We start from the raw sequence: 12,693 nt of genomic DNA on the forward strand, positions 1-12,693 counted from the left end.
CCACAGGGACTGCTCTGGCCTGGACTTTGGGTCCTGTGGCCTAGAAGTAAAGGGACCAGATTTTAGTCAGGCCTCAGGACAGAAGCCGAGCCAGTCAAATCAGGAGGAGGTGCGTGAGGTATGTGTGTATGTCTGCGGGTGGGGAGAGGTGTCATGTGGGGACCAGGAGCTGCCCAATATTGAGTTTCAGTTGATTAGCTGTATGTCCTTGGACAAGTAATTTAGCCTTTTTAGGCCTGGGTTTGCCTGTTTTTGACTTAAAGGTTTGGACTAGTTGGGTGATTTCTCAGTTGCATTGAATGTCAACATTACTTGGGGCTTGTTTTTATAAACTACAGATCCCTGGGCTCCACCACAAACCTATTGAATCAGCATCTGTGGGCCTGGGGTCCTGGCTTCTGACTGTGTAACGGGCTCCAGCCGGTTTTTGTATGGCCAGCGTGTCACTGCTATCTCCAGACCCACTTACCTAAAAGTTCACTAAGTCCAGCAGCCCAGGGCAACCTCTGGTGGAAGACAGAAGGCAGGTCCAGGAAGGTGGGAGGAGCCAGAGAAGGGGAGCCAATCAGTGGCCAGAAAGGGGGGGGCGGAACCAGAGAAAGGGAGCCAATCAGTGGCCAGGAAGGTGGGAGGAGGCGCCACTCAGTGGCCTGAAAGGAGGAAGAGGAGCCAGAGAGGGAGAACCAATCAGGAAAAGAGGATGCAGCAGGCTGGGATTCTTCTTGCAAGGGAAACTGAAGCTTTAGTCTGGGCAGGCAGCGAGCTGGACTGGTATCGGAGGAAAAGAAGTCTCTACTTTGGCCGCTGCTGTTTGAGTGTGTCTCCCAGCACCATAAGGCAGGTAGAGAGGGCATCACCTTTGTGGTCAGGAGAAGGGTTAGCACATCCCTTGTCTGTTTGGAGGCTCAAAGTGGGTCTAGGAGAAACTATGTCTGCCTAGAGGGAAAACATATCCTGCAAACCCTAAATAGCCATGGGGAATAAATAGCACTTGGGCCCCGGCCAGTCCACCCCCTCTGTGTCTGACTCAGCTTGGAGGACAAAAGAGTCCCCGTCTGCTGCTTACTGGCTTTGCGTGTGTGAGCGAGTCACTCAACCTTTCTGACTCTGTTGCCTCCTCTGTAAAATGGGAATAATAATCACACCTGCCCCACCCCCGCAAGGCATTGCTCTGGGCATCACCTAAGACAAGGGAGGCGATGGTGCTCCATCACCTGCAGCGTGATGCGCAATCCTTTGGGGCTAAGCACTACCAGAACCCCAGGGAAGAAGGGATGGATGGACAACCCTCCCTTGTCCCACAGTTGGAGCATCTGTGCTTAAAAGAAAACCACTCGAGTGATTATCTTTTATAAATTGTTAGACCGTCACAGATAATCTTACCTCTGACAACCCACCTCAGTTTCAGAGGCAACAGGTACTATAAGAATTTGGTGTGATCTTTTCACACTTAAAAAATTTTTTTCACATATATGCGTGGGCTCATGGGAAATATATATTGTGTGTCAGCATGTGTGTGTGTATGTGTGGCTTGTTTTACACAGAGGGTGGCGCAGTTACATATCACACAGCAAAACGCTTTTTTTAAACTCAGGTTGTATGTTTAAAATCTAATTAGGTCATTTCTTTTATGTGCCATGTACTGTTCTACCTTGAGTCTCTCTCACATGTCATCTGTTTTGCCTGATGTTAAAATTGTTATGGCGCTAAATCATGTCTTTTCTTACCCCAGGCACAGCCAGATGGGCTGCCGTTGGTTGCAAGCCTGGAAGAGTCAGAAAGAAACCTGAGGCTGTCAAGGAAGCTTGAAGGTGGGTCTTCAACTCTGGGCCCAGAAGGAGCATCACCTCCACCTGGCCTTGTCTGGTTCATCTACAGCCTGCAGGAAGAGAGGGGGAGGGGGGGAGAGGGGGAAAGGGAGAGAGGAAGAGAGGGGAGAGGAAGACAGGGGAGAGGAAGAGAGAGAGAGGGAGAGGGACAGAGGGAGAGAGGGAGAGGAAGAGAGGAGGGAGGGAGGGAGAGAGAGAGAGAGAGAGAGAGAGAGAGAGAGAGAGAGAGAATGAATAAATGTGAATATGAGAACACTGCCCTGCTCCAAGCTCACCTCACACCTCTGTCTGGAGAAAGTAGAATGGGAAGAAGCGGGTGGCATCCCCATCATCCCAGGGTGCCCTGCTGCCAAGAAGACCTTGGGTGTCCATCCTTCTAGTGCAGTAGCACCACCACCCCCACCCTCCCTTCAGGTGAAGGTTGCAAACTTTGAAATCAGGATGGGCTACATAATTTGCAGAGCCCAGTGCAAATAAAAATGCAGGGCACTTGTTCAAGAAATATTAAGAATGCATTAGGCCAAAGGCAGACTCCTTGTAAGCATGTGGCTCTGCCTGACTGCACATGTGGCATTCCCATGAAGCTGGTCTGGCCTGAAACTGTCCTCCAGGGGAGTCCTGTTAAGGTGTGGGAGAAAGTGTGCAAAGCTCTGCCAAGGGAAATAGCTGTCATTTTGGAAGCCATCAGGATCTTTTAGTGCAGTCAAGCTGAACCATGGAGGTCATCACAGTTCCAGACAGGTTGAAAAGCTCTGATTTGTCCCCTCTAGGGTGGGAGCTAAGGACTGGAGAGGCTGCAGAGCCAGCAGGTAACTCCGAAGGCCAGGGTGCAAATCCTCCCTCTGTCCCTGATGAGCAGAATGACCATGAGTTTGTTGCTTAGCTTCTCTGTGCCTCAGTTTCCTTATTGAGATAACGTGCTCTCTTCACAGGATTGCTTAGAGGATTAACCCTAAAACTATGGAGAAACTGAGGAACCCAGTCCCTTTTCCTGGCACACAGTGCTCGATAGTCTTGGCTGATGTTAGATATCCTTTCTGTGCACTTTGGTTTCTTTCCTAGGAGAATATAATGGGGAAAGGTAGAGGGCGAAGATGAATCTAGAGTCAGGAGTGCTGGGTTCTCAGCTACTAACCACCTGCTTACCAAGGCAGGTTGGTCTCCCCCTCAGAGTCTTACTTCTAAAATTTAAAGGCGGGGGTGAGGTATGACTTTCCTTCCAGCTTTATAATTCTGTTTCCAAGGAATTCCACCTGTTCTTCTCATTGGCTTATCCCAGTGTATTAGTCTGTTTTCATGCTGCTGATAAAGAAATACTTGAGACTGGGCAATTTACAAAAGAAAGATGTTTAATTGGACTTACAGTTCTACGTGGCTGGGGAAGCCTCACAATCATGGTGGAAGGCAAGGAGGAGCAAGTCACATCGTACGTGGATGGTGTCGGGCAAACAGAGTGAGCTTGTGCAGGCAAACTCCAGTTTTTTAAAACCATCAGATCTCATGAGCATCATTCACTATCATGAGAACAGCACAGGAAAGACCCACCCCCCATAATTCAATCGCCTCCCACCGGGTTCCTCCCATGACATGTGGGAATTGTGAGAGTTACAATTCAAGATGAGATTTGGGTGCGGACACAGCCAAACCGTATCACCGGCATTTATTTTCTCTGAGGTTTAAGAAATTTCTCCTCTTATCTGACTGTAAATCTTTCTCATTAGTTAAAGTCCACTTCTTTTTCTGCTTTTGTGTGAAAACAATAGGTTGGTGGCCCATTTTATAGACTCAGAAACTGAGGCACATTGAGAACCATCTGCTCTCCAGACGGAACAACCCCAGTCCCTTTAATATGCCCTTGCATTGGCCTTTCACTTCCCTGTGACCCCTGCCCACTGCCTGTCCCAGGAATCTCCACCTCTCCTGCATTTAGACACCCACGTGGGTCACTCCTGCCAGCCAGGCACAGAGCTCGGCCCCTCAGATCTGTCTAATACTCTCAGTGCCTGTAGGGAAGCAGATCTTGTTACATATCTTGTTTTCCAGCTAGAGAAGCAGGTTCCTGGAGCCCGGACTGAGGGTGGAGTGAGGTTCCAGTGGGTAACTTGTGAGACCCCCTAATGCGGTGAGGCAGAGCCCCAGACCCTGCAACCCTTTGGGGGTCAGCCTTTCCTGGAGAAAAACTTTCCCCCAGCACTTACCAAGCCTCTCACCCGGCAGCTGGCGTGAGGGATGTTGCTCCTCTGCCAAACCCACACTCTGGGGTGAACACAGCTCTGGGCATGCCAGCTGCTGCCCTGGCCCCTTTACTGCCACTCAGGAAGACACACGTGAGTGCCATTCGGTGCCAGTGTCCTTGTCAGGGAGCAAGCTTCAAACCTGTCCCCTTCCTACAGGCCCCTGCTCAGCTCCAGCACTAGCACAATGCAGAATCAATATCTATTTGCGGGGATTATTGAATGTCCATCTCCTCTACTAAAATAAACTCTTTGGGTGGTGTGGGGGCATGACTTGTTCACGGAAATATGCCCAGAGCCTAACACACTGCCTGGTAGATGCAGGTGCTCAGTACACATTGAGTGTGCGAGCACATGGATCTGCTGTGATTTATTTATTCTTTAAAATTTATTTATTTATTTATGTTTTGAGACAGGGTCTCACTCTGCCACCCAGGCTGAAGTGCAGTGGCACAATCACGGCTCTCTGCAGCCCTAACCTCCTGGGCTCAAACAATCTCCCACCTCAGCCTCCCAGGTAGCTAAGACCACAGGGGTGTGCCACCACACCCAGCTAATTTTTGACTTTTTGTAGAGATGGAGCCTAGGAGTCTTGCACTCCTGGGCTCAAGTGCTCCTCCTGCCTTGGCCTCCCAAAGTGTTGAGATTACAGGGGTGAGCCACCACGCCTGGCTCCACTGGGATTTATTGAAAGTCAACCTCTGGCCCAGGCATGGTGGCTCATGACTGTAATCCTAGCACTTTGGGAGGCTGAGGTGGGTGGATAACCTGAGGTCAAGAGTTTGAAATCAGCCTGGCCAACATGCTAAAACCCTGTCACCACAAAAAATACAAAAATTAGCCAGGTGTGGTGGTGCACACCTGGAATCCAAGTTACTAGAGAGGCTGAGGCAGGAGAATCACTTGAGCCCGGGAGGCAGAGGTTGCAGTTAGAAGAAGAAGGAGGAGAAGGAGAAGGGGAAGGGGAAGGGGAAGAAGAGGAAGAAGAAAGAAGAAAGAAGAAGAAAAAGAAGAAGATCATCCTCATCTGGCAGATACTGGCCCTTTATTAGCAAATTCCTAGAGGCCCATGTTTCACAGGATTACTACAAGGGGTGCCGATTTAGAAAATTGCTATTTTATGTGTCGTGCCTTGAGGGTTCATTCATGCAAACAGTGTATACTGAGCACTCACTATGCGCCAGGCCCTGGGGACAGAGCAGTAAAGGAGACGATATCCCTGCCTGCATGGAGGTCCCATCCAAGTGAGGAGACAGTTAAAATGCAAACACAGCTGCACGATATTGTCAGGTGATGCTTTGTGCTGAGAAAGATGAAGTGGCGGGTTGGGGGGGGGCGCGGGGATGGAGAGAGTGGGGTGCGTGGAGTGCTATTTCAAATTGAAGGGTCAGCGAGGTCCTGCGGAAGAGCTTCGATTTAAATGGAAGCCGCCGCTGAGAACAAATAGGGAGGATTTGGGGGCATCCCAGGTGAGGAGTGGGATTCAGAAAGAATTCCTTGACATCCCAGGCTCCTTGGTGAGCCAGTGGGGACACACTCTGCTTGCCATCAAAGTGAATTACAAACTCATCCAGCTCAGAGCCTGTGCCAGAGCCATCTGGGCTGCAGTGGCCTCTTTCAAAGAAAAGAGTTCGCCAACAAGAAAGCGGTACGGCATCCTGATGAGGACCAGGGCTTTAGAGTTCTAGGCAGAAACGTGTTGAAATCCCAGCTCAGGCACGATCGAGGTTCATGTCTTAATCGCTGTGAGCTTTGGTTTCTTTATATGTAGTTGGGAATGATAACAGCGCCTCTCCCAGAGGGTTGTTATAAAGCTTCAAAGAAACAGCCTGTGTAAAGTGCTGAGCGCAGATAAACAGTGGCCTTTACTGCCGTTGTCATTCTCTTGGCTCCCAGTGGGGTTCTTTGCTTCTCTCTCATTCATTCCACAATAACTGAGCACCTACTCACTGTCACGCTCTAGATGCTAGGATGCCCAGAGGAGGCACACCTGAGCTATCCAAAGGTGAGCCAGAGAGTGCACCCATCCAAGAGGCAGGGCCCTGGGCATTCCTGCCATTCCAGCTGTGTGAACTCGGCCATGTTGTTTCATCTCCCTGGGCCTCAGCTTTCCCCACTGCAGATGGAGGACTCGGCTTGCCAACCACTAGGTGATTCTCCTGCTGAGCTCCTGGGCTGAGGCTGGGGCACAACTGTGGAGGGATCATCTGTAGCTCCAGGTGACCTGAGCCTCAGAGACAGCTGACCTGCCTGGCCCAAAGGCTCTGCTGGGAGTGAGGTGGGAAGAAGCCCACGTCTCGGAAATGGGCCAGGGTCAGTACTGGGGCCTGCCACCTCCAAGGACCCTCCCACCTCCGCCAAACCTCCTCATGGGGAGGCAGAGGGCACAGCCGCTGAACATGCCTTCTGAGGAGAAGCGTGCAGTGTACTCAGGATCTCGGCAGATGTCGGGGGTTCTGAGGGGTTGTAAGAGGGGCCACTAGGGACAGGGCTCCAAGGGGCCTGATGAAGCTGGAGACAGAGGAAGAAGATCTCTAGGAGAAGGGGTTTGTCCTATTTCCTCCCAAGTGCCATTTGCACTTCTAATGCTGGGAGTCATTCATTATACAGCTGATTTGGGGCCACCACACTTTCCTTGCCCTTCTCCTCCTTTCCTACCCCTCACCCCAGGAGTGCTGTGGACCCTGGAATGACCCCTTCTAATTTTTTCTCCTTCCTCTCGTATTAAAACTTACCTTTGCTGGCCGGGTGCGGTGGCTCACACCTGTAATCCCAGCACTTTGAGAGGCCGAGGTGGGCAGATCACCTGAGGTCAGGAGTTCGAGACCAGCCTGGCCAATATGGCAAAACCCCGTCTCTACTAAAAATACAAAAGTTAGCTCAGCATAGTGGCGGGCACCTGTAATCCCAGCTACTCAGGGGGCTGAGGCAGGAGAATTGCTTGAATCTGGGAGGTGGAGGTTGCACTGAGCCGAGATTGTGCCACTACACTCTAGCCTGGGTGACAGAGTGAGACTCTGTCTCCAAAAAAAACCAAAACCAAAACCAAACCAAACAAAAAAACAAAAAAAACCTTATCTATGCCGTGTACCTGCCTGTCTGTGTTATGGGAAACTAAACCCTAAATAATCTATATAATTCATTTTATTCAAAAAGCGCTTTTTTTTTTTTCTTAGAGACAGGATCTCAGTCACCCAGGTTGGAGTGAAGTGGCACGATCATAGGTCACTGCAGCCTCCAACTCCTAAGCTCAAGCAATCCTCCTTCCTCGGACCCCCAAGTAGCTGGAACTACAGGCAAGTGCTGCCACGCCCAGCTAATTAAAAAAAAAAAAAATTTATAGGAACTGTTGACCAGGCTGGTCTCAAACTTTTGGCCTCAACCACTCCTCCCACCTTGGTTTTCCAAAGTGCTGGGATTACAGGTGTGAGCCATCACACCTGGACTCAAAAAACATTTAATGAGTTCTGTTTAAGGGACTCTTTGGGTGTGATGTAGTAAACAAAACAAAGAAGGCTCCATATCCTTGTGGAGCTTGCATTTCAGAAAGTGAGTGGACAATAGTGCTTAGCGCAGCACTTCTCCAACCTAGAGCTGTATATGGGATCACTTGGGCATCTCGTTAAAATGCACATTCTCATTCAGGAGATCAGGGATGGGACTGAGATTCCAACAAGTGATGCCTAATGTCGCTGGGCCACAGTTTGAGTGGCAAGGGCTCTTATGTGATACCCCTCCCAGGGGGATTAAAGTCTTAAAGAGAACTCCCTGAGACAGCAATGACATGTTCGAAGGAATGGCTCTCTAATATGGAGCCCTAGGGAGGTGTTGGTGGAGGTGGGTGAGTGTTGAGGACACTGGGGACTCTGGACTGGCCTCCGGGGTGGCTGCCTGCCTGTCTATGGAGAAGGCTGGCTCTGCTTTCCAGTGCTGGCTTCTTAGCTCCCCACTGTTCCTCCTCAGCCAGGCTGTGGGTGGGAACATCTGGAAGGGATCCCCCGGAACTGGGGGAATTTCCAGGCAAATGAGACTCTGTCAACCCAGCCAGGAGCACCCGCCCCTGCCATCTGCTCCAGACATCATTGCAGAGTCTGTGTGAGAGGAACCCGGCAGTTTCCAGCTCCTCCAAGGAGCGTCTGTCCATGTCTCTGGGTCCTGCCCTGGGCATGTGAGGGGCCTGCCCCTGCTACTGCTGGGGGAGTCTGTGGGGGGCCTAAGTTCCCAAGTGCAATTCCTGTCTTTTATCTGCTGGGAGATGAGGCACCTCTGAATTCCAAAGATGCCCTGGGGGTCTTCCCAAGGACGATGATGGAGGGAGAAGCTGCCCTGGTTGTGGAGAAGCCTGAGCCCAGATTTTTCTCACCCTCATGAGGCAAATTTGTCCGACACATCCTGTGCTCTGCCCTGTGCAACATCTTAGTAATAAATGCCCAGTTTTGTGCACTGATGGCCTGTGCACCGGGGACTTTACAGCTGGACCTCACGTGATCTGCATGGAAACTGTGAAACTGCTCTTATTCTCACCTCCATACTGATAAGGATGAAGCAGCTCAGAAAAGTCAGGTTACCTACAGGAAGTAGCAGAGCCAGGATTTGAACCCAAAGTCACTTGATACCAAAGCCCAGTGTTAACCCCTCAGTCATATTGGCTCCCTACATATCCTCTAACAGCAGGTGCTAGCTAAGAGCAGGACTGGATGGAACTCATCCAGCTGAAAGTCTTGCCTCTTCAAACTCCAAGACTTCTCCTGGAGCTTCTCCTGCAGCCTTGTGGGAAGCTCCCGGTCCAGGGTTTGGGGTGGGTGTGCCCAGCTCTGTTCATCACATACAGCTGCATGACTGGGCAGCCTCGCCCTGTTAATGAGAGTGGCGAATGACTGTCATCAAGTCTGAGAGCTACTCAGCATCAGAGATGGGTCTCTGGATGTGACTTCCTTCTTAAGAGCAACTGCAACGAGTGGAATGCCTAATCCCAAAGCAGGAGGCCCGGGTCCTCGCTTGGGAACTCCCAGGGGACTGGGAGCAGCTGGCCCAGTCATGGGACAGTGGGGTGGGACAGCCAGGGCTTGGGGTCTGCTCTCTAAGGGAGCCCCAGGCTGCAGCGGCTGTCCTCTCCATCCCCTAGCTCCCCCAGGATCTGACAGGGAGAGTATTACCTGATGTTAAAGCCCAGTGTTTATCCCTCTGTTACGTTTCATTCTCTCTGCCACCATCTCTCAATCCAGCCTCTTAGCATGGGTGCCCCTAGCCCAGGAGCCCTATGCTGAGCTGGCAGGCAGGTGAACAAGTCTTCATGTATAGAATTTGTGCCAGCCACAGTGCCATAGACCCCGCAGGCCTCCAAATGCCTGCCTGCCTCCCTACCCCATCACAGGTCAGGCTGGAACTGCAGGACTCAGCAGGCACCATGGTGGCTTGGTCTGTACCCGTTCTGCCCTCTTTGTCTGCTGTGCCCTCAGCTTTAAACCTGAGCCGGGCCGGTGTGACAAGGGAAGAGGGCTCCTTGACTATGATTTGCCAAGAGATGAAGGGCCCCTGAGGAAAGACTTTTATTTCTGTATTTCAGTTTCACGGCTCGGGGAGATAGGAGATAGCTCATGTTCCCCTGAGGCTGCAAAGGTTCTGTGAGAGCCAGTCAGTGAGGCCGTTTCCAGTAATGGGAAGACAGACATTGTCATTGAAGGGGCTGTGCCATCTCGCCTCTGGGGGAGGATGAGGCAGCAGCCCAGCTAGGACACAGGGCAGGGGATGGAATCTCATCATGTCCAAAGGCAGGTCAAGGCAATAGACTCGCTGTGTGCCCGGGCCAGTGAGGCACCTCTCTGAGCCTCAGATCCCAGTGGGAAGAAGGAGGGAATGATGTCAGAAGTACAGAGAGTTGGTGAGAGAAGAGACGCTGGGGAGGTATCTGCAAGATGGAAGGGAGAAGGACAGGGAACTGGGAAGCAGCCAGCAGGCGAGGACTGAACAGGCCAGGGTGTGCTGTCCCAGAGGGTGAAGGGCCTCTCTCCATTGGCCCCACTGCCTCCTGCTCCTGCCTTCTGCTCCTGCCTCCTGGTACAGATGCCCTGCTCTGAGAGACCGTGCAGAGATAGCAGGTGGCTGAACAAGTCTTTATGTGTAGAACTTGTGCCAGCCACAGTGCCATAGACCCCACAGGCCTCCAGAGGCCTGCCTGCCTCCCTGCCCCACCCAATAGTGGGGGCCGATCTGCTTCCATCTGTAGGATCAGCCCACTTCAATCCTATTTCCAGATCGAGGGCATTTCTGGGGGTTGGTAGATTCTGTATCCAGTCACCTGTAATCTTCTTAGTTCCTTTGAAACCCAACCTTCACCTTGGTCCCAATTCCAGTCTTGGGTTTGGATCCCAGCTCTGCAGCCATCTACGTCTACACCTACCTTCTGCCGTGAACCCCAAGTCCCCCTTCTTTTTAAATGATCATGGTAGTAGTGCTTCTCTCTTAGGGATCTTTGAGGATTAAATGAGATAACCGGAGCTCCCAGCAAAATACCCAGACATAGGGGTTCCATGATTGTTAGATCACTTCTCCCTCACCCCTCTCAATTAGCCTCTTTGGGTTGTGCTTGTCTCCAGAGGACCGGGTCAGGCAGTTCATAGTTAGGGTATGTGGAGTGACTGCCCACTGCCGCCTTCGGCAGTAAAGGTGAGGGGAGGAACAAGAGCTGTCATTTATTGGACACTTTCAGAGGGCCAGACCATTGGCATGCAGTCATCATCATCCTTGCACCAACCCTGTAAGGAGGGTTTTATGAGCCCCTTTTTAAAGATGAGCAAACAGAAGCCCAGGCTTCTTGAATACCCTGCCTGGGTCCCCTAGCTAGTGAGTGCTGGAGACTGAATTCAGATCCAGCCCCAATTCCCAAGCCCGCTGGGCCCTTGCCACTGTCCCACTCAGTAAGATACAGTGACACTCAGGGGCTGGGTGGCCAAAGGCCACCCGGACCAGGTGAAGAGCACCTATTCTGGAGGCAAAGCCCTCAAATCGTCAAGGCTAGGGCAGCAAAGCATGCTCAGATGAACACAGAAACCCAGAGGGGCACTAGGCAAATGACCCCAGGGAACCCAGACCTGCAGGGATGGAAGACTGGTGGGTGGAGACCCAGGTACAGCAGCACCCGCAGGACACGGTGCTCACTGTAGTGCAGGGAAATGCTGGAGAAGCCAGGCCAGCATGCCCGGGAATGCAGAGGGAGGGAGGCCTGTGCTCTTCCTTCTGAAAAACACACGGTTTCCCCAGTCTAACAGTGGCCAAAAGGAAAAACTATGTACTCTACAAAATCCACAGTATGCACATGAGCTGCCAACATTTCAACGTCATCTCTCCAAGAGATTTCTCCCAGAATCCCGCGAAAGGGCCAGGCCAAGGGGAGACTTGCCCAAGGTCAAAGACACTATTCCAGGTATGAGCTTTACAGGTAACCAGGTGACATTTGAAGTGGCTCAGAAGTTGGTGTGAGAAAAGTCCCCAGTTGTTATTATCTAGTGCGGCCTGGGAGGAAGAAAGAATTCTTTGTAGAGCAGTGAAAAGGATCCAGAGAGAGGCAAGCCCCTGCCCTCCCGAGCAGAAATCGTCTTTTCCATCAGCAGTTTCTGCTCTGCACCGCCCAGCCTCATTGTTCTGCAGCATTCCGCCGGGGGCAAGAATACACCGGGATGCCTTGCCTTCTCAGCACACGACTGCCTGGATTTCTGTGCAAGGACTTGAATGTAGATCTATCCTAGTCATCATTATTTAGAAATATTTTCGGCCAGGCGCGGTGGCTCACACCTGTAATCCCAGCACTTTGGGAGGCCGAGACGGGTGGATCATGAGGTCAGGAGATCGAGACCATCCTGGCTAACACGGTGAAACCCTGTCTCTACTAAAAATACAAAAAACTAGCCGGGCGCGGTGGCAGGCGCCTGTAGTCCCAGCTACTTGGGAGGCTGAGGCAGGAGAATGGCGTAAACCCGGGAGGCGGAGCTTGCAGTGAGCCGAGATCTGGCCACTGCACTCCAGCCTGGGCGACAGAGCGAGACTCCGTCTCAAAAAAAAAAAAAAAAAAAAAAAAATTTCACAAAGTAGTTTATTTAAGGTACTATGAGTCTCCTCCCTGCTTTTTGCTGTTTATCATTTCTTTTAAATTTTCTCCCAGAAACTGTAATCCTCGTAAGGCCAGCACAACGTTGAAATGCAGCAGTGGGGGCCCGGTAGACAGAGAGGGCACATATTCCCAAGAGAGGCATAAATCCAGGTGGCCACCAGCACCGAGGGCTCCAAGGCCTGCCATGGCCTCAACCCCTGGGGTGTGCTTGTCTCCATCCTCCATCTCCATCCTCCATCTCCATCTGGGCCAGCACCTGGGCTCTGGTGGTGAGGTGCTAAGACCTCTTTCCACTCTAGAGGGTCGGGGACAAAGATACTCAATAAGGATGTTCTGGGGGAGCTGAGGGTATCTGGTGCAGAAGACCGATGAGACCAGTCGAGGAGAGCTAATTCAGGAAACAAAACACCCAGAATGTCAAAGCCAGGACAGCAAGGCGTAAGAGACCGTCTCAACCTTGAGGGGTTTATGTTTCCAGCTAAGTAGGTGAGACAAGCATTTTGACATATTACTGAGGCTATGG

General features: G+C 51.5%; 1 long non-coding RNA gene across 1 annotated transcript in view; it reads left to right on the forward strand.

Moving 5' to 3' along the window:
• The first annotated feature begins 671 nt into the window (after nucleotides 1-671).
• Nucleotides 672-12,693, forward strand: part of LOC114673220 (uncharacterized) — a 39,567-nt gene continuing 27,545 nt past the window's right edge. Inside the window, exons 1-2 of the long non-coding RNA XR_013407005.1 lie at nucleotides 672-837; nucleotides 1,733-1,811. This is a non-coding gene — a long non-coding RNA (uncharacterized LOC114673220). The remainder of the gene's footprint in view (nucleotides 838-1,732; nucleotides 1,812-12,693) is intronic.

This window comes from Macaca mulatta, chromosome 16, assembly GCF_049350105.2.
Source record: "Macaca mulatta isolate MMU2019108-1 chromosome 16, T2T-MMU8v2.0, whole genome shotgun sequence".
Taxonomy (NCBI): Eukaryota; Metazoa; Chordata; class Mammalia; order Primates; family Cercopithecidae; genus Macaca; species Macaca mulatta.